Here is a 21938-nt window from a genome sequence, read left to right as displayed (position 1 = left end):
GTAGCCTGGGCTGAAAGTGAGGGGTTACTGTGCTATAAGGAATCAGCACTTACATATTTAGCTGCTGCCTGTGGAACTAATATAAATTAGTTTTAAGAGATGTAAGTATACATTTAAGAGAGATACAAATACAAGATAAAGTAAAATGTCCTCTCCGTTTATCCTGGGGTAACTGAGAAAAACATCAGAGGACTTCACAGTTCTAGTCCTGGCTTTGCTGTGTGACTCTGGGACCCAGTTTCCCCAGCTGGGAAATTAGGACACCTCACGTTATAAGTGAAATTTACAAAAATTCAAACCAGACAAAAGCGAAGCTCCTTTCTGACTTACACATTTGCTGGGCTAATTAATTAGAGCTCATTTACACTGTTTTTTTCTCTTGCTTCCTATGCACTGCCCTCTTTCCCCATTCCTCTCCAACTCAATCTGAAGGCTGACCTCAACATTCCAAGTTCTTTCACCTCTTTTCCTGGCTGGGCCTAAATGCCAGGCTGATGAATTGTACTGTTTGATCAATACCTAGTACACACCCTAGTACAGTGAGCTCTATGGGCAAATGATTTCCCGTGATTTCCCAATTCATCGTGGTTCTTAAAGTCTAAAGCAGTACCAAGCCTTGTTGTGTCTTCCTTCGCAAATCACAGGAAACAGGGAGAAGGGCTCTCCTCTCTCTAGATCACGTTATACTTGATCTCATGAATCTTCTCTCCTGCAATAATGACCACTGTTCACAGACGGCCGACTTAATGTTCCAGGCACTGTGCTAATAAGCAATTTATATAAACAATCTCACTAAACCCTAAGAGTAGCTTTAGAGTAAGTATTATCGTCTCCATCCTACAGATGAGAATAGTGAGGCCAAGAGAAGCCGCGTGACTTGTTTGAGGTACACAGCTTGTAAATGGTAGATCCAGCTTATGCAGACTCCAGAACCCTCAGATATGAAAATGCACTCGTGTAAGAAGAGAGACATAAACCTAATCTTCTGACCCCTGGTTACCCAGACAATAAGTGACAGCCACTGAAGATTAAGATCTCTGAGGTTCAATTTTTTACCTGAAAAATGGGATGATAATATCTATTTCCAAGGGTTGCTGTAATGAGTTGGAAAGTACTTGCAAGTTCTTTTTTAAGGTGAAAAAATGCCAGAAAAGGGTAGGATGACTACAGAAGGAGAAGGAAGTAGACACTGGGTTTGTCTCTCAGCCCTCACAGCTGCCTCTGCCCCTACAGACCGACACAGGCACCTGTGAGAGAGGGGTCTGGGGCTCCAGGGCGGCCGCAGGTCCACCCATTGACCACACTGCTAAGTTTGATCTCCATGTGCCCTGCAACCTGTTTACCGTTTTTATAGGTGGCTGCCCTTCTTGCACTCCACTTGGGGTGGCGGCCCGTTTCTATGGAGGATGGAAAGGCGCCAGCAGGCCTGTGCAGGCAGGGCCCTGTGACAGGGAGACACTTGAACAGAAGTAACAGGCAGGCTTCTTAGCCTGCCAGTGTCCCATCTGCTCTCAGAACTCCCTTCCTTAGGATTGAGTCTTCTGTTACTGCTGCTGCTGGATTTATAATGGAATCAGTTCCAGCCTTTTTTCTTTTAACTCAAAAAGTAACTTTCTGTTTTTTGCTGATCTGTATTTTCTGTAGCAAACACGTATTGCTTCTATAAAAAGAAAAAAAAACCCATAGTGTTATCCACTGGTGATAATCAACATTAGCACACTGAAATATATTCATCTATACCCCTCCTATGCATATGTAAAAATATATACTTCACAGGCTCTTTCATAATCTATTCTTTTCATTCAACTATCAATCATGAGTACCTTTCCTTATCAAGAAATGTATTTCTGTAAGATTATGGTTCATGATTAAGTTGTATGGATTTATCATACCTAATTATTGGACACAAATTATTTCTACCTTTTCACTATAACCTACACCTCTGTGACACATATTCACGCTGGTGAATCTTTAGGTTCACCCTTAATTATTTCCAAAGAAAAAAATTCCCAGAAGGGAAACTCCTGGGTCAAAGTAAAAATTACAAAGATAGTACAGAGGGTTCCAATATCTAGTTTCCTCTATTATTAACATCTTACATTAGTGCATTTGTTAGAATGAATCAACAAATTTGGTACACTAGTATTAATGCTAGTATTAACTGAAGTCTAGATTTTATTCAGATTCCCTTAGTTTTTCCCTAATGTCCTTTTTCTGTTCCAGATTTTACCTGAGATACCACATCATATTTAGTCATCAGGTCTCCTTAGTCTCCTCTTGGCTTTGACCGTTTCTTAGACTTTCTTGTTTTTGATGACCTTGACAGTTTTGAGGAGTACTGGTCAGGTATTTTGTAGAATGTCCCTCATTTGGGATTTGTCTGATGTTTTTCTCATGATTAGGCCACGGTTATGGGCCTTGAGAAGGAAAAATCACAGAGGTCAAGCACCGTTCTCATCACATCGTACCAAGGGCACATACTATTGATATGACTTAGCGCTGTTGACGTTGACCTCGATCACCTGGCTGAGGTAGTATTTCCTGAGGTTTCTCCACTGTAACGTTACTTTCTCCCCCTTCACACACTGTACTCTTTGGAAGGAAGTCACGACGAGCAGCCACACCTAAGGAGTGAGGAGTTGTGCTCCCCCTGGTTGAAGGTAGAGTAGCTACAAAAATTATGTGAAATTCTTCTGAACAGGCGATTTGTCTCTTCTTCATTTATTTATTTACTGATCATTTGTTTATATCAGTATGGACTCATGGATACTTATTTTTACACTCTGGGTTATAATCCAATACTACTTGATTTATTTTGTTGCTCTAACTGTTCAGCTTCGGCCTTTGGGAGCTCTTTTAGTCCACTCCTGTGGCCCCTGACATACCCTCACCAATGTAAGGGTTGTTTTGAGGTTTGAGGGGAGCACTCCTTTACTTTCTGACACTACAAAATGCTCCAGGCTCATCTTGTATGTTTTCTGCCGCAGTCGTAGAATCAGATATTTCTCCAAGCAAAGGCTATGTATTGAATATTTTTAAAAGGATTTGATATATTCCCGCTAAATTCCCCTCCAGAAATCAACTTGTACTGATTTACAATCATTACTCATACAGGTATGAGAATGCCCATTTTCCCCACATCCTTGCCAATGTCTGGCAGTTTCAAAGTGTCTGTGAGGATGAGATGTGTGTGTGTGTGTGTGTGTGTGTGTGTGTGTGTTTCTCCTCTCTGAAATAACTTCTATGTTATTATTTGGTTTCCTGTTGAACTTCAAGAGGAAAATGCCATGGGGGCTGCAAGCTTTCCCTTTTCTCTGCCTTTCTGTTGGCCTTCCCCAACCTCCCTTCCCTTCCCCGCCGCTGCTGGATTTCACAGAACTGATGACCTCCTGTTGTGAGGGCTGAAAGGAACCCTTCTCAAAGCCTCTATTAGGGCCCAGGCAATTCCAGGGGGTAGGGGAGTGAGATGCAGAAAACAGCCCAAGGATTTACCTTCCCTGTTTCCTGCACCTTCAGGAAATCCACCCGACCCAGTTTCCTCATCTTTTTTTGGCAAGTGAATAATGGAAACCAAATCTCTCTCAAGCAGTTTCCTTCCACAGAAATCTTAAACATAAGATTTAGTAAAATGCTGGACTTCCAATTTCCTGTTGCCTCAGCTGCTGTATCTTAGAAGTTACCAAAGGAAGAGGAGAAAAGATCAATCAATTAATACACTCTTGACATTAATCTCTAATCTCTGAATGAACAGTAGGCTTTTTCTCAAGTGTCCCATATTAGTTCTCAGTAGTTTTGAGTCCCATTCTGACCTTAAATTGAGGTCCAGAAGTTGTAGAAAGTTGGAAATTGGAAGCACACCAACTCTCAAAACCTACTTCTCATGTCACAGAGGGTTATGAATGTGGATTTAAGAGATAGGAACACCTAGGTTTGAGTCACAGCTTTGTCATTTGCTAGCTGTGGGATTTTGAGTTCAGTGCTCTTTCCTGGAAATGGAGGACAACTTAGTACCTACCTGAAAGAGTTACTGGAGGATTAGATGAGGACTGATATACTGAGAGAGTGCTGGACATATAGAGAGAGAGCTTGGCATGGTACCGGGCACCTAGAAAGTGCTCAATACATTTTATGGTTAGATGAAGAAATCAAGGCTAAGAGAGGCCAAAAGTTATACAGTGAGTTGATGGCGGTGAGATTAACTGAAAATCAGAGTTTCTGGTTCCTGAATACACCATCATACCTGCAACCCTCGTTTATTAACAAAAGAGAAGAGCCGACACCGCTGTCACACATGCACTATAGGCACCATTCTGTCACTTGAATGGGTTCAAGATTGCTTCTCAAGCCTGTTCTCTTGGTGTTTGATAATAGGCCGTTCGCTCATAACAACGGTCAAAAGCTATAATTAATTTATTGAGTGCTTTATATGTGCCAATCACTGTGCTCAAAACCTCAGAAGCACCATCTCCCTCTCCCACTGAGTCCACCAGCAAGTTCAGTCCACTCCCACCACACTTCTATCCTGTGTCTGTCCATTCCTCTTCTCCACTGCCACCACCATCTCTTGCTTGAACTGCTGCAGTTGACTTCCGACTGGTTTTCCTACTTCTATTCTTACTTCACTACTGTTTAGCTTTCAAACTGCATTCAGAGTAATATTTTTAAAATGTGCAACAGATTATGTCACTGCTCCACTTAAAAATCCTTCGATGGCTTCCTATAGCCTTGGAATAAAGCCCGTGGCCCACAAATCCCTACATGATTTGGCCCCTGCCTATCTCTTTAACCTATTTCATGCCACTTGCCAGACACACTGGCTCTCTCTGCCCCTCATATAAGCAGAGTTTGTTCCTGTCTTAAGGCTTTTGCATTTGCTGTTAAGTTTCAAAAGCTCTCCCCTCACCGCTTGGAATGCTGGCTCCTTGACACTTAGGTCTCAGCTCCAATGTCACCTTCTCTGAGGCTTTCCCTGACCAAGCAATCTAGAGTAGCCACCCGCCCTACCCCTGTGCTATTACATTAGACTACTGTATTGTCTTCACAGCACTGATCACTATCTAAATTGTTTTGAGATGTAAGGGTCCTTAACTATTTTGTTCCCTGCTATATCACTAGTACCTGATAATGTGCCTGCCACCAGTGAAACCTCAACACAGTTTTTTTGAGTGAATGATCAAAACAGCCCCCAAAAGAATTATTGTTCTAGAAACATTCCAAGTCTTCCCAGGCAAACTGTGGGCAACTTGTTGGTCTCAGAGATACTGCCCAGGAATCTCCTGGACAGCTTACTATATAGGTAAGCCCACGCTCCATTGATTTTCTAACCCTCACTGCAACCACCAGGCACATATAACCACTGGGGGTACCAGCTGTGGATTAAATGCTGTATCATAAACGATGATTACTCTTACAAATGACTAAGCCTTACTGGTAAAGGATGTGTGTGTTTGATGGACAAGGAATGCTGTGTCATTGAGGGCAAAGCATAAGTAAGTTCATGTCCAGCCCTTCCCAAGCAAGGAAACTTGAAGAACCAATTCACCTCCATGAGGAAATGTTCTCACCTTCCTTATAAAACAGCTGCACGGTTGGCAACTTCCAGCCCTCTACAATCCAGCTGACTCAAGGCAGTCTGGGATTCCAAGACTTCAACCATCCGCCCCCTCACCCTAATGGTCTACGGAGGGAGAGAGTCACCCAGGCCAAGACGGAAATAAAGGGATGTTTATTCACTGCTCCTCTCCTTCCTTCCTCTGGATGAAACATCAGCTGAGGTGCAGATCCAGGAGTGGGACAGCTGTGTTAGTTATTGTGGTGGTAGCAACAGATAGTGGAAAAGCACACAACTAAGAATCAGAGGCATGGCTTCAAACCTCATTGCAGTACACATCAGCAGTATGACCTTGAGCGAGAGGCCTCTTTAAACTAAAGTTTCCATGTCTGTAAAATGAAGATAATGACACCTATAAGTACTCGCTAAATGGATGCTACTATTATTTACTAGGCCCTGAACTAATAATCACTTCACCAACATCTTCACATTCAGTTTTCATAATAATAACCCTGTATAACAGCATTACCACTCTATTTTACAGATGAAAGAAGTGAGGAGTAGAGAAATAAAATAACATCCCAAGTTCCACAGCTGGCAGAGCTGGAACTAGAAGGCCTGGCCCTTGTTTTTAACCATGGATGGGGGACTCAATGCTGAGTGAAGGCAGCTATGAGGGGACTTGTGAAGTCAGCTTGGCTGCATTTATCCAGCCAGGTCACTGGTAATGCCTCATTACCAGTAGCACAGACGGTAACCTCTGGTGATTGCTAAAGATTTTTCCAAGGCCTCGGCAGACTCAAACTCTAAACCACGTACTAGAAAACTACCTCCCTGCTATAGGGGATCCCAATAGTCTCTTTTAAAGAAAGGTACAGCCAGATGTTTTCAGTTTTTTCAACCACAGCCAGTCTGTGACTTTCCTATAGCAACCTGGCTGCAAGTTAGCCATTTCCCTCTGATTCTCACCTCGGTTCTTGTGAGCTCCAGCAAACAGAGTCATGCAAAAGGGTCTGCCACCAAGTCACCATCCCCTGGACGGAGTCTCTCTGGGTCAGACATCAGTTTCAATTTCAATTTCATTTGTCCTGAGGTGACAGGCACCCAGGTCTCACTCATTTAATTAGGTTGCACAGAAAATATCTTTCAAGGCCTCAGCTGATTTTCACTGCACCGAACTAGAGAATAAAATTGGCGTTAAGTTGAGATAATGCCTCCTTGTCTGCCTTCAGGGAACCGGTGATGAGGGTGGTCTGGTAGATGCCTGCTTTGCCCTTGCAGCCTCCAGGCGTTCAGGGACTCAGCATGCCTTCGCGTGGCGGTATTGTAAATGTCAGTCTTTGCCACTTGAACTCCTTGGAGGCCGAGTCTGTTTCTCACTGACCATTTTACCCCGAGTGTTTAACAACATGCCTGGCATTTAGGACACATCCGGCGGCTGGCACACAGCATCTCTCACTACCTGCCTTGGCCTAGAAGGGATTTAGCTGGTGAAGTGAAAGCTGGGGAAGGCTGACCTTCAGGGAAGAAAGTGGGTGCAGCAGGAAAGCAGACCTTCCTCCTAGGAGCGCTAAGACCTGCCTGCTAGGAGAGCGCCTAACGGAGGAGCACAGCATGCGAGCATCGCCCACTTGGGGGAAGGACCAGAATTCCCACCCCAGCCCTCTGAGCTGCATTGACTATAGCAAAGCATTTCAACCTCCCTAGGTCTCAGCCTCTTACCTGTGACACAGGGAGTCATTCATTCGCTCTCTCAGTGAACAAATGTTTATCGAGTACTCACAATATATTAGGTACTGCAGCAGGTGCTGGCGTTATAGTAGCGAGCCAGACTGACAATGTCTGGTTTTCATGAAGTTTAATTTCTAGTAAAGAAGGCAACTAATAAGGGAGTAAACAAATTAATAATTTCAGATAGTGGAAAGCACTATGAAGAAAACAAAGCAGGATGCTGAGATAGAAAATGGTGGGTGCGTGTGTGTTGGGGGGCAACTCAGGAAGGGGAAACTATCAGGATCTACCGCTCAGAGTTGATAAGTATTAAATGAGATAATGGATGCAAAATATTTAGCATACTTACTAACAAGTAATGAACGCTCAACCAAAATTCAATTGTTGTTATATTACTTCATCCTGAGGTCAGCTGCTCCTCTCACCTCACAGTGGCTGAGCCCCTACTAAACGCCAGTGAGGGGCATGCAGAGGGGAATCAGATAGGAGCTCACAGTCTGGCAAAGAATGTAGCCTATGTGCTATGAGCAAAGGAAGAAGTGGTAAATTCCACCTACGGAGTCAGAAAAGACTATCACTTAATGTTGACAGATGGATCGGTATTTTCCAGGAAGACTACAGGGCCAGAAGAAGGGCACGCCAGGTGGAAGGAACAGCTTGAAAAAACTCTTGAAGATGTGAAACAGCTTGGCATGTGCAGAGAGCTGTGAAAACTCAGGCTAGAGATAAAGTGTGAGAGGGTACACTGAGAGAAGAAGTATCTCATCAGCAGCTCCTAATGCTTATCTTCATGGGTCATGCTTAAAGTGTCTCCTAAGAAGATGGGGTTGGGGGGATGTGGATGGGAAAGAACAGGAGACGAGAAGTGTGTCAGGGCTCCATATGGCACCTAACACATTGCTAACACTCCATAATGTGAATAAGGGCTATGCTGAAAATGTTCAGCCTGAGGTCTGTGTGACACTACACAAGGCAGCACAAACAGATGTTTCAAGGGGGGAAACCAAACCCCCAGTGGTAACTCAAAATAAATCCTGTGTCAGGGGAAGGCAGGTGTCAGGCTGCTCAAATGTGACTACATCATCAGCACAAGTCTGAGACTCAGCCTAGAAGAGGAATGCAGGTGCCAGCGTATGATGCTGGGGGTCTCGAGTGAACGGACTCTTGCTCCCAAGCAGAGCCCTCTTTGCCAAAGCCATACTCACTTGTCCAAGAGTCTAGGGCCCATGCTGGGGACATGAGAGGGCCCTGCCATAGGGAAACAGGAAACTACAAGGAGGTTTCTTGTGCCAAGTTAATAACTCAGGCATCTCTGCCAGCACATTTTCTCTGAGATGAGTGTAACTGCAGAGGAGATGTTTGTGTAAGGGAACCATTCAGATAGAGCCCCGGCTGCCTGCCTGTTTACTACTCTGTCCTATCCCTGCCCTTGCAGTAAATGCTCTTGTCATGAGTCTCCCCAGGAAATGGAGAAATTAAGGAAGCCATCTCCACCCCCAATATTCCAAAAGCTTATAACACAGCCAACAGGTCTGGACTGTAGGAATCTGTCCCTGCTGGGAGGAAGGCTGCTTAATGCAGACAGCCAAAGAGACGAACATCACATCCACTGTGCACTCAGCCAGTCTTACCACAGGCTCTCCTTGGACTCCAGGTTAGTGCTGTCAGATGAGAGAGGGCACTAGTCTGGCCAGAAGAGAGGAAGACGGCCCAAAACACATGAATACACCAAGCGGGAGAGCCAAAGCAAAGTGAGAAAAGAGGAACTGAACACTACAGGTCTACATCCTTTCTGCCATTGCCCAATCACAAGACTGAACAAAGCCCACTGCTCTGACTCAAAGGGCTGCCCTAGGCAACGGAGGAAATCATAGATACCCAACACAGCATCATGCAGAAAGCAGTCCAGCCTTTGTCACGTTCAAAAGATCTCTGCATAAGTCAGTGAGTCTAAAGACCGTATCAAAGTCGTTCCTTTAGTCTAAGGTACTGCACTTTTGGCTGAGCTCCCAGAGTTAAAAATCAGTAGATATTACAAGACAAGAGTAGGCCATGGGATCACCATAAGCCACTTGAGCACAGATGAGTTTCTGGGTGAGTCAGCTGTCATCTCAAAAGCTGATGGGTTAAGATGGATGGTTAGGTTTTGCTGGGGAAAAAGAAGTAATACTCTTTAAAGGACCAGGACTAGGGTATAAGTACAGTCTAATGAAGGAAGCAGATAAAGATTATTAAAGACACATTCTGCCTTCCTCCTAGGTTATCCTGAAGCCAGCTCTGCTGTGACATTCCAATGACAAAATCCTACCACTTCAGACCTGTTTCATGCATCTGCAGAAGAACCTGTTTATGGCTCAGTCTCAACATAAATCAGATGTCATTAAGATTTATTTATAATACCCAGAAAGCGACTGTTCTCAACTGGCCCAGTTATAGGGCTCAGCCAGAGCAGACAATCCAAACACCCCACCAGGCACCAGGCGGATGTTCCCCTTGGTATCGAGTAAGGCCCAGTCACCCTCTAGGCCTGCGTAGTTGAGGGGCATCTGCCAGCAATCTAGATGGCTCCCTGCTGCCAGACTCTCAACCCTGGCTTTCAGACTGAGAGGCGCAGGAAGAGCACAGAGAAACCAAGGTTTGAATCCAGTCCTTCCACTTATTACCTGCGTCCCCCTGGACAAAACTTACTCCACCGGCCTCAGTTTCCTCATCTGTAAAACAGGGCCCATGGCTCACAGGTTCTTCATGAATGTAAGAGCATACGGCACGTGGTAAATGCTCATCAAGGGACCGCTCTTGTCATGAAATGGTGCGCAAGACAGTGCCTGCACGTACCCAACTTTCCCCACATGTGGCTCGGTTCCCTTCTTCTTGCCTGGATTAGATCCTCTCTCAGGCTCCACATTCAAAGTCCCAATCAGAATTAAAGTTTATACACGACAGTAAGCATATCAGATGGCTCTTCTACACCAGCATGAGAAGTTAACAAAAAGTGCATAGATCTTTTTCTTTTCCCACCCACTCCCCCGCTCACTACTTAAAACACGGCACAGGGTCCCCACCCAGCCCAGCACAGACGGGTCGTAGGGACAGGGGGCGGGGAATGACAACAAAATAAATATTTCAGCTCACCACTTTGGGGAAAAGATGCGAGAATTCCTTTAGGGGTTGTTTTTAAATTAAAAAACATTTGCTGTGAGACTATAAAGCCACTCCTCCCTAAAAATTATTTTTAGGGCCCTTGGCTGAAATCTATACAAAAGGAAAAAAAAAGAAGTTAAAAAGAAGATGGTAATTCTGTATATAAGGGTTTAAGAAAAGCCTATGGAACTACCTGTTTTATGTTCAGCTGGAAGGAGAAAGCTCTATTCCTTCTCAAAGTGCTTCTCCAATCTCTCTGAAGTCTGATTTCTTTTTTATTTCACCAGCTTCACTCAGATATCACTGACATATCACATTGTGTAATTTAAGGTATATAATGTGATGATTTGATACATGTGTATATTGTGAAATGTTTACCACAATAAGGTTAGTTAACACGTCCTTTACCTCACATTAATTACCATTTTGTTATTGTTGTTATGATCTAAGTCTGATTTCTGCTCAGAGCCTGGTGGGATGAAGGATTCTGGCGGGTACTCAGATGCCTCTTCTTGCCCACTGATGAGGATGGGCTCTGAAAATGGGGTTAGATGTGCGGACCAAGGCCGGAACCACCGGTCTATAAGAAAGACAGCATGATCACCCACTCAGCTCTTACTCATTTTAAATGGCATGAATGGCCACAATGTGGCTGTAAAGGGCACTCTTGCTAGGGGTCAAAATGAGACTCTCAGATGAGGCCTAGCACAAGAATGTAAAAATCGTCTGGAGGAGGAAAGTAGAATAACTCCATGAATCTGACATAACTCCATACCAGAGGCTTTATTTTTTCTCTTTCATTCCAACTCCCTCCTCCCCTCTCCTCTGGTAAAGAACAGTAATAGCATTGAAATCCACAGATAATCCTTAAATCTCTGTGGCAGCTCCACTTCTAAACTCCTCCTTCACACTGACGGTTTTAACAGCTGCTAACAAGTCATAACAAGGACCTCTCTTGCTCCAGCCTGGAATATCGATATCCTTTCTCTTTCCGTACTCCAATCATACCAGCCTTCAAGTCTACGTCTTTCATGAGGGTGTGGTGACCCTCCAGCCTACAGAGACTACTTATCATTCCCCCTCAGACTCTCAGAGTCTGGGTCCTGCCTGTAGGGCCCAGGGGAACTTAGCGATTATACTATTCATGGGGGAGCGGTAGAAATGCAGGATCCTGAGGGCTGGTGAGACCAGGTGAGATAGAAGCAATCTAATTAAGAGAATATGCATGAAAACTGCCACGGAGGCTAGAGGATAGAGGGGCAGAGTGGCAGCTGGAGCAGTGACCCACGTCCGTAAGCAGGATCATTCATTACAAAGTCCAACCTTCAGAAGGTCCAGGAAGGCTAGGAAGTAGAATGCAAGGTGGGCAGGACTGACGCATTCAGGAGGGAGGCTGTGAACATGATGGGCACCAGAAGGTGGTCCTGGCTGTGTGGTTTGGGGCAAAGCGCCTGAAAGGTTCAAGGAAGTCACAGGAGACTGGGCGCGAAGCACTTAATGTGAAATCCGTTTCCCTGGCATTGATCCCCGCCACCACAGGCATCTCTTGGGGTGCTATTAACCTGGTGTGAGGCTTGCCTTCTTCTCCTCTGGACAGCGAGCAGCCCCTCAAAGGCATGTACTGCGACTTATCACGACTCAGGTGAGCAGTTTTGTGTTTAAGACTTGTGAAATGAAGATAAGGGCTTTGCATTTTTCCTCCATTTCCTGTACGTCAATCACCTTCCCCTTGGTGAAGACAGTCGGAATTAGGTTAAAAAAAGTGGGAGGCAGTCTAGATGCCCTGGGGTGGGGGTCAGGCCGTGGGATAATGGCTGGTGGGCTCCAGCGCAGGCAGGATACTCCTAAGGGCACTGCACGCCTCTCACAGTGATAACACAGACGCTGCAGAAATGTACTTCAAGCTGCCCTGTGTTCATTATCTTTGCTTTCATTTTGTTTTGGGTTGGTGGTGTTTAAGAATGTGGAAGTTTACCCGTCCCATAATCCTCTACTGATTATACTTCCAGACCGGATAGAGGTGGCAAAAGGTGTGCGAGGAATCTTTGGAGCCAGTCCTCCAGCTGCCTGCCAGTTGCTCTGGGACCCATCATCTTTGCTTTGCTGGAGCAGAGCCTGGCTCCCTCCTCTAGTCCCCACTGCTTTCCCAGAGGTCAGCCACAAGTTCACACCAAGCAACGAGCAGTGATTACAAACTGTGTGCCTGCTGGGAATATCTTTCTAGCGTCAAGCAACCATTAAAAGCACTTAAGGAAATCACAAGAGGGAGATGAGAGAATACTTTGGGGAGGTATAGTATAGGGAGGGCAGAAGGGAAAGCATCAGCCCACCTCCTGCCTTGGAGGGAAAAACAGGCCATAAAAAGCAAAATTGGTTCTAAAGAATGGGGCTTCCTTAGGAAAACTACAGAACATTGTATCTTTCAACCACTCTCCTGCTGGGGCCAAAACGCTTCAGGGCGCCTGGGAAACCTTTTGCTAATACAGAGTAAGATGACATTTTAAGCAACTATGTATTTTTTAAAAATTATTCAGTGAGCATGTATTATAATAGGTACTAACATATAGTCTCTCATCCAATTTGGACTGCATCTTTGTGAAGAAGACACTATGATTCCCCATTTTACAGATGTGGAAACTGAGGTTCAGAGAGGTCAGTGGCTCGACCATGTTTGGAGTTCAGGTTTGTCTGATTGCAAAGCCAATATTCTTCCTACCAAAAAAAATGTTGGGCTGTGACTCCTTGCCAGGTCTGCAGCATTCTGACCTACCTGTTGTTACGCCTGGGTTAATTAGGCACTAGTGTGGGTGGTCTGTAGAGCACAGTGGCCTTTCCTGTCCACTGATTAAAGGAAGAGTAAACCTATCTGTCTTAAGTGGGCTAACTGAGTCTCTGTGATGGAATTTTTCTTCAATCTCTAGGTGTCAATAACCATCTAAATAAAAGGGAAGGACTGGTTCTGAGATAAGCAGATAAGGTAACCTTGGGAAAGTCACTTTCCTGAGTTTAGCACCCTCATCTGTAAAATGGGTCTAATAAAACCTATGTAATACTAAATAAGACACCTTATTAAAATCCTTAATATTATATCTGGCACAAGGTAAATATTTTACAAATGACAGCTATTATTGTAATTTCTGTTTTATTTCAGATCAACAGTTTTGGAAAATACACAGGTTTAGCATCAATTTGTTCCCATTCAGTAGATGCTGTTTATTGTTGAAATTTTTTTAAAAATCTTGAGTTTGTTTCATACCTAAGAACAACTGTAACAAAAGAATGGCAGCGGAAGCACAGACAACTTGAGTTGAAGAAAGAGAGCCATATTGTCTCTGGGGCTGGTCCTTTCCCTTTCTGTTCAGTCATCTTAGAGCAGACTATAAACACAGGTATTTAGAGACTAGAAACTTATGCTATATACACATATGGCAGGAACCTTGAGCACTTTAGGAGGCGAAAGACACGTGTAGGATGAATGAATGCAGATGGCTTTGCTTCTAGTTATATAGTCCCCTGAAGGCACATTTGCTAGAGGAACTCTCTTAAGATGGGCAGCTCCTGGGGAGGGCAGTTCAGGCTGGTTGCCTGGCTTGCCAGCCACCTTAACTGAGCAGGCAGCAGCGAACTGAAGGAGAATCAGGCTGACACTGTGTCCTCGCCCTTGCTTCTCACTCTGACCCCAACAGGGGCACAAAGACCCAGAGCTTCTTCGTGGGTTTTAATCTCCTGCACTCAAAGCTGCTCTGGTGGTAAACGGCATCTTCTTCTGCTCTCTGCCCATGGAAACCTGAAGCCACTGCTGCAGGAGACAGCTTCTATCTGCATCCTCATTTCTGCACCCCTTTCAGAAAGGCTTTCTAGGTTTGAAGCAAGACTAAACCCTGCCCCCGGGCAAAAGTAAACTGTGCTTCAAATCACTGCTCCTGAAGAAATGGTGAACGATTTTTCTCTTACTGTTTTACCGCTTTTCTTTTAGAGGATACAGCAAGCCATTCCAGTCATTTGAATTTGCAAGAATGGAGAATTTGGGACTCAGAGATTCAACTCAGAGCTAGATTCATTTGCGTTTTAACTAATCCCCCAAACAGTATATTTGGTTCTACAGAACTTCCTGCAAAATAGTAGGCTTTTCAGTATAGGACAAGTGCTAGTAGCTTTTCGGCATGAAGGAAGGAAAGAACAATAACTTCTTTAAGGTTATTGCACTGGTCTTAACTGGGCTTATATCTGTAGGTAGATCTGGGGAAACTAGTTCTCTCAAGTCTGTCTTTCAGGTATTGACAGAAGAGTCAGGTGATGCAGTATGAAAAAATTAAGCCTCCAGAGACTCCGAGGAAACAGAGAGGGACAGACATTGAAATTCCACAGCCTAGTTTTTTGATAGCAGATTTTCAGCAATAAAAAGCTGGTGAGATTTAAGATTACTTAGAGACCTAGAAAGACATTTTGCTCTCCCCCAAGCGAAATTTTAGAGTCTTGCTTGCCCTTTTTTGTTAAAGGCAAAAGCAAACATTTCCAGACCCCCTAATGGATTGCATATTGCAAATGTGTGTACAAACACACAAGCACACACGCACACACCCATACCCATTCTAAATTCAGTTTGCAACCTCTACTCCTTTAATTTGCCTTGCAATCACTGAGTCAGTAATCCTAAACTGAGTAGCCAATTTTTATTAATGGGCAACTCCTGCATATCTAAAAGACTTAGCTGGAGTAGGTGTGGTATAAAAATGTAGGATTTTACAGAAATTTAGGATACTCTTACATTCTGTAAACCACCACATCACCTCCCTTTTAATTTCTAGAACCTTCGAATGAGGACTCACAATATTGGGCCTCACAGGTTATCTTCCAGGTACCCTTTAAGGGCTGAGATTCCAAACCTTGGAAAGGATATGTTTGTCATAGATATATCTAAAAAGATATCACCCCAAGAACCCCCTGCAGGCTGCAGGCTAAATGTCTGGCACCTTACAGCCCACATATTGTTTCAAACATAGGGGAGGCCGTTTCTCGCATAGCTGAGTACCCCAGCCTCTCTGCACGAAGGGGCTACATTCTGCCACAATCTGGCATTTCAGACTCTGTGACTATTTACCATCCCTCTACTTCACAGACAGGCTCTCATCATAAAGATCAGGTCACATAACTAACCCCGAACTGAGCACATTCTGCTCCCTGGTTGGCCTGCCTCACTATTTACCCTCAAAGTCAAAAAGGCTGGGACCGTGTGTGGCTGACTGCTGGGGTGATTTGCTGGTACCAAGCATATCAACCTTGCTGGCTGTGCACATGAAGGCAAGAAGATCTTGGGGTACCCCCAAACCTGGTTCCCTCAATCAGCAAGGCTTTCCCTCTGCCGTTCTAACAACATCTGACTGTAATTTGTGTCCATTAAGTAGGCCCTTCTATTCCTAAGGAAACCTGCTTGCGCAGGTTTGCTGATGTGCACAGCACATTACTTCCAATGTGCCCTTCCAGGAAAGGGCCTGACTCCCACTTCTGGCGCACAATTCATTCTGACCCAAACATCCTATCTGCTGCATGAATGCAAAAACATATGCACACACACAGGGCATCCCTCATTTTCCCTGGAGTAACGGGAGCCTGGGCAATACTTTTAAGTATTCATGTTCCAACATAAATTAGAATGGAGCATTGAAAGCACCAGTGACATCTACACAGATACAAAATGTATTCATTATGGTCGGTGCTATTACAATGACAGGAAATGCATTCCTAATGGCAGGACATTTGAAATAATGTGTTGCTGGATTCTGTGCCCATAAAAGCAATAATGAAGAGACAGGAGTGGGTCAAATAAAAGGAGTAAGAGGGGCACGGGGGAGGAGGCAGCTTCGAGGGCTCTGGGCAATGTCAGTGAGACGGCACATTCACCGGATTCACAGGAAGAGAGTTATGATAGTTTAAAGGTAGGAGAGGCAAGAAGGGCATCTGGCTGACATTCTGGAGAACTGAGGTTTGAATCCTGGCTCTGCTATACGCCAGCTGTGTGATCCTGGGCAAGTCATGTCAATACCCCCTTAGTTACGTCAATATCCAGACTGCTCACTCCTAAAAGGAGGAGAGCTACCTCACAGGACTGCAGGAGGAGGATATGAGAGAGCATATGTAAAGTGCTCAGCTGCTCTGGTGGGTAATAAGCATATGATCAACATTAGCTCTCCTTTTTCTTCTGGTTATCACGAAATAAATGCACAGCTCTGTGATTTCAGGCATCATCTAGCTCTCTGAATCTCCAAATCCAAGTTTTTTCTTCTGCAAAGTGGAGCTAATAACACCTGCTCTCCCTACTGTGTGAGCTTATTATGAAGAGCAAGTGAAATGGAATGTTTGGCATATACTATTGATTAGCTGACTTAGTCATTCTCAACTCACTCTCCCTGCTGCGTCCTGTTCTGGAGTGTGGAAGGGTTAAATATGTGCGTACCGAGCCTGTACTGCAGTGGGGGGATGGGGACATGGATGGAGCCCAGTTCAAGCCTGACACAGAAGGATAAGTCTTCCGGTGGTGGGCGGGGGCTGTGTGCTGGGAAAGCATTTACTTTTCTGATTAATACAGACATGGCCCTTCTTCATGCTTGAACATGGATATGACACCCAAAGCTGCAGTCCTTTTTCAATCATAAGGCAACAAGCACGAAGGAAAAGCCCAGGGAGTCTCAGAGGCACATGGCAGTACTGACATCATTAGCCACTGAACCAAAGCCAGCAGTCACCTCCCTCCACACTTATTATGTGAAACAAATAAACCTTTGTTTGCTTAAGCTACTGATACCAGAGTTCTCTCTTACTCAAAGCTGAGCACAATTCCGATACAGTGCATTAAGTACTCCGGTGAATTAAAAGCCCTATATATATAAAGTACACGATCTTCCCTCTGCCAAGAAGTTCATTCTCTTGGACCCGTCTGGCTAATTTATATATATCCTTTAAGCATAGGTTTAGTAGTATCTCTTCTAGGAAGATTTCCAAGACCCTAGCCCTCACATTTTTCCCACCCTTTGGGCTTCTCAAAGCATTCCATAACACCCCTATCAGTGCATGTTACACTGCTTTGTAATGATCCATTTACTTGTCTCTTTGCTTCACCAGTTGCTTAAAATGTCTCAACGGCAAGGATCCCTATTTTAGCCATTTAAAAAATTTCGTAGCACTTGTCATTAATACCTGGCACACAGTAGATAACTCATTAAGGATTTGTTGAAATACTGAATAAACCAACGAAAGAATGACGTGAAAGGGCATGAGGTAAATGATAGCCCGTGTAGCCTTGGTATCCATTCCTATTTTTGAAACACTGCAAATAGCTTTCTAATTCCTATTATTACTTTCAGGGTATCTAGGTTGGGAAAGCATAGGTCTAGACAGTGATTTACCGTTTTCAGTCATTCCACTTGATCCTTGTTTTGAGTTCATGACATTCCCTTATTCCAGCCTCCTAAATTATCTTCCGCTGTGTATTTATTGAGTCCATACTTATCTATACAAAACTAATTTCATTTCCTTCCTTGTTTTAGAATTTACCCTTGTGATAACCAAAGACATCCTGGGAATAAATGTTATTTGGCACCAAAATAAATGTTCACACCGTCCGGGAGCTCCCTTCCTAGGTGTCTTGAGTTCTGTCTGTGTGACTGGGGCTTCTGGAGGCGTCCTGCTGTCTCTGCCATATCCGTGTCCTTACCATCCTTGAATGCACAGTGTGCAGGTCCTCAGGCTGAGCCTAAAGTATGTGGTTCTCCAGCAGGAAACAGATGTAAACTCTCGTGTCCTCTCTCTTCCAATAAAGCCAGCTTGTCTCCATTACTTGCATAGATAGATCACAGCCTTCTTGAAGTAACATTACTAATCCCATTGCAAAATATCCAGCAAAATGCAACGTTATGATTCAGATTATAAATCAGAAACATGTTCTATTATTAAGGCACATTACATTTTAAAAAAGTCTAGAAGGTGAAGTGGTCTTCCTGTGACAAGTCACCAGTGGCCAGCCTCAAGTCTGAACTCCCGTTCCCTTTGCCTCTACTGCTCACCATGCCCATTTTTGCTCGGCTGGCCCCTTTGTTCAGTTTGGTTTCAGCTCAAAAGTGACCTCCTTAGCCCTTCTTTGAACACCTTATCTGTAGCAGCTTCTTCTCCCCAGCTCCCTTCTATGGAGTCACCCTGTTTCATTTCCTTTCTAACACTGCTATCTGAAATTATTTTATTTAGTGGTTTACTAGTTTTTTGTCTATCTCTTCCCACTTGAATTAAATTCCACCAGAGAAGGGATCTCATCTGTCTTGTTCGCCCTGTATCCTCAGCAACAAGAGCCGTGTCTGGCATAATATAGGTGCTTAATAAACTGTGCTGAAAATGAATAAGAAGAAAATGCGCAGTGTGTATTCACTCAGTGAATCCATTTTGCTGCCCTTTACTTGAGTTTCCCTTTGGGAGTGAGGATGAAGATGGGGTTGAGGGCTATCATGAATCCTTAGAGGTGGTGAGGTAAGCTTTGGGAGGCTATGTGGAGTTACGGAAAGAGCTAGAGTTCTGGTTCTGCCACTTGACTAATTGGAACATGTCCCTTACTCTCTCTGAGCTTCAGTTTTGTCATCTGAATGGTAAATTGTTTCAGAAGATCAGTGTAACAATTAAATGAGACAGCGATGGCACACAGTAAATAAGTTAGCTCCCCTCTGCCTGTCCCTTAAGGCTGTAAAAGGAGGAAGGAGTCCAGGAGCCCCGGGAAAGTGGTCTAATGCTTTTTCCCATTCTAGCAGTCACCTTAGCAACCGCGACGATTCTTCACGGAGATAACGTCAACCTGCTGTATCACGGAGGTTAGCCCACAGGCCAATTTTGAAGTCCTGAGTATATTCTCAAAACACTGAGCATGAGTCTACTTTGAAAGATTATTAGAAATTTATTCCTCTCCTCTCAACCTTACATCAACTTACATTAAACTGAGGCTGACGTTATTTCACAGAGGTAAGCTTATACATCTGTTTTCAAGAGCTTTGGGCGCTGATCCTGCCACAACGTGTGCTTCTTGGTAGTCTCATCAAAATCAGACATTCAAAGCCATCAAAAATTTGTGGTCTCCAGGCCTGCTAGAGACACTTCTGGTGACATCTTCTTTGATAGATATTTACTTGTTTGAACACATTTAATTCCTTACACTCAATTTATTCTACCCATTCGTTAATTCAACATGCATGAAATGAGTGCCAACTGCATGTTTAGCCCTAGTGGTAAGAGTTACTATATCCTCGCAGTTATTAAATGCTAAGCACTGTGCCAAACCCCTTATGAGCATCAGGTCATTCAATCTTTATTTCACCCCACGGGCATTATGATTATTCCCATTTTACAGACAAGAGAGCTGAAACTGAGGAGTTTACATAAATTGCTTATGTGGACAATTAATGGTGGCTAGTACTTTAACCTAGGTCTTTCTGACACCAACCCCATTCTGTTTCACAATACTCTAGCAAGCAGGTCTTGAAAACGCACTTGGTACTACTTATCAGGGTCCTAGATACATTCATGAATTAAAAAGAAACAAGGCTAGACTACATGACCTTTCTCACGGTAGGCACTCCATCTTATTCTTCTTCGCATTCCCACCCCCTTAAGCAACAATGAGAATGTCGCTCCTGTTTGCAAAGACGTAGTAGAGCCAAATAGACAAGTTTGCATGAAAGAAGAAGCCCAAGACACAAAACTGTACAGGGTATAAAATGTGTGAGTGATTATAGCTAGAGAATGGGTTTTACTCTATCACCAAGCAACAAAATGAGGAGACTGGATTAGCCTGGGCATTAGAGACTCAAATGCTTACAGGGGCCTAGCAGGTAATATGAATGAACGAAGTGAATAAATTGGGCCAGGTGGAGTCTGGTAAATTGCAAAGTACATACCCCATCTAAGGAGCCAGCTGGTCAATGTCATGGGTAAATATAGATCCAGTGTTGCCAGAAATTTTGAATTGCCAAAAGAAGCTGAAAAAAAATCTGCGTTTTGATGTGAAATCTTTCAATTTTTAAATGCTGGTCAGTAATTCAAAAATTGAAAGAAATACTTTATGAGGTAAACAAGACATATCCTTAGGCTAGATTTGGCTGATGACCCCGTCAGTTTGCGGTTTTTGAATTAGACTATATTTCATAATCTTTTCATCACCAAGGATCCCCATGCACCCACCAAAGGCTTCAGAATTTGAAACTCTAACATACAACATTTTTGAATATTTAATTAGTTTTCTTGCATGAATTAAATAATCAATAACTGACAAATTAGGTCACCATGGGGGGAAAACAGCTAACATAACTCCGCCCTGTTGCAGTTAAATGTAAGATTTCCCACTACAAGTTTTGAACTATTGAAAATAGTCCATAGACTTTTATTTCTATCTTCATAGATCCTTCTGGGGTCTGAAGAGCCCAGTTAGAAATTAAACATGTAGATTTCTAAGATCTGGTGGCAGTGAGGCATAGTGGGAAAACGTGGGAACTGGAGTCAAACAGAATTGGGTTGAGTCCTAGCTCTTCAACTTAGTAGCTGAGTGAAGGTCAATAAATTATTTAGCATCTTTTACTTATTTGCAAAATGGGAATGATTTGTGATCCATGTTTTTCTCTTACCATCACCATCTAATTAAAAGAAGCATCCCAGGTAACAGCCCACTTGATACCATTATGATGATTACAATAGTTCCAGCTCACAAATGAACAAAACAAAGGGTCATCTATCATGAACAGGAGCTATGATGACATGCACACTGATGGAAGAGCAGCACACCTACGACCTTCTATTATAAACCTTTCATCCGAGGAACTCCAAGTGCTTGATGACAGCCCGAAATTAGAGCTGGAGAACCAGAAGCTTGGTGTGTTTATGAGTCTTGCCTTAGGTGAGCAGATGCCAGAGGGTCTACGCCTTAGTACCTCTTGCTAAATAACAAAACAACTGCATCTTTGTTGCCACCACTAACATATGTATTAATAACTGAACTCATCACTACAGTGCTTTACTATTCACAAAATCATTCTCACAAAATCATTCAACACACATTTGTCATGTGCTCCTCACAGGCACCCAGGCTGGGGAGGCACAAGTCAGCCCCATTTTGTGAATCAGAAAACAGGTTCTAAGAAGTTGGAACTAGTTTATGGACACCAAATTAGCAAGAGACGGAAGTAACTCCAGCGACCTCAAATTCATGGCTTTTCTCATACACCCGACCTATAGGAGGCCACAGCAAATGAGAAACAGGGGTGCTGTTAGGAGCCACGTGCTAGCTGAGTGAGCGCTATTCTGCTTATCTGTGAAACGCCAGGTGTATAAGAAATGGAACTTGTTCTGGGATGGACAAGAGATACAGGCACTTAGGGGCACTCTGTTGTCTAACGATAAAAAACTGTGTTAAGAAAAACTAAATTGTCATCTTAGATTACACACTAGTTTGCCTCTGTTAAGGGCGGCAGAGCAGAATATTGTTCAATTG

The 21938-nt window shown here is 43.8% G+C and overlaps 1 protein-coding gene across 4 annotated transcripts in view; it reads right to left on the bottom strand.

The window, feature by feature from the left end:
• TRIM44 (tripartite motif containing 44) overlaps positions 1-21938 on the bottom strand; it is a 113977-nt gene that overhangs the window by 9734 nt on the left and 82305 nt on the right. The gene's annotated exons all lie outside the window — the stretch shown is intronic.

The sequence above is a fragment of the Eschrichtius robustus genome, chromosome 11 (genome assembly GCF_028021215.1).
Source record: "Eschrichtius robustus isolate mEscRob2 chromosome 11, mEscRob2.pri, whole genome shotgun sequence".
NCBI lineage: Eukaryota > Metazoa > Chordata > Mammalia > Artiodactyla > Eschrichtiidae > Eschrichtius > Eschrichtius robustus.
Note: the sequence above shows the minus strand (reverse complement) of the source record. Positions and strands in the feature narration are given on the sequence as shown.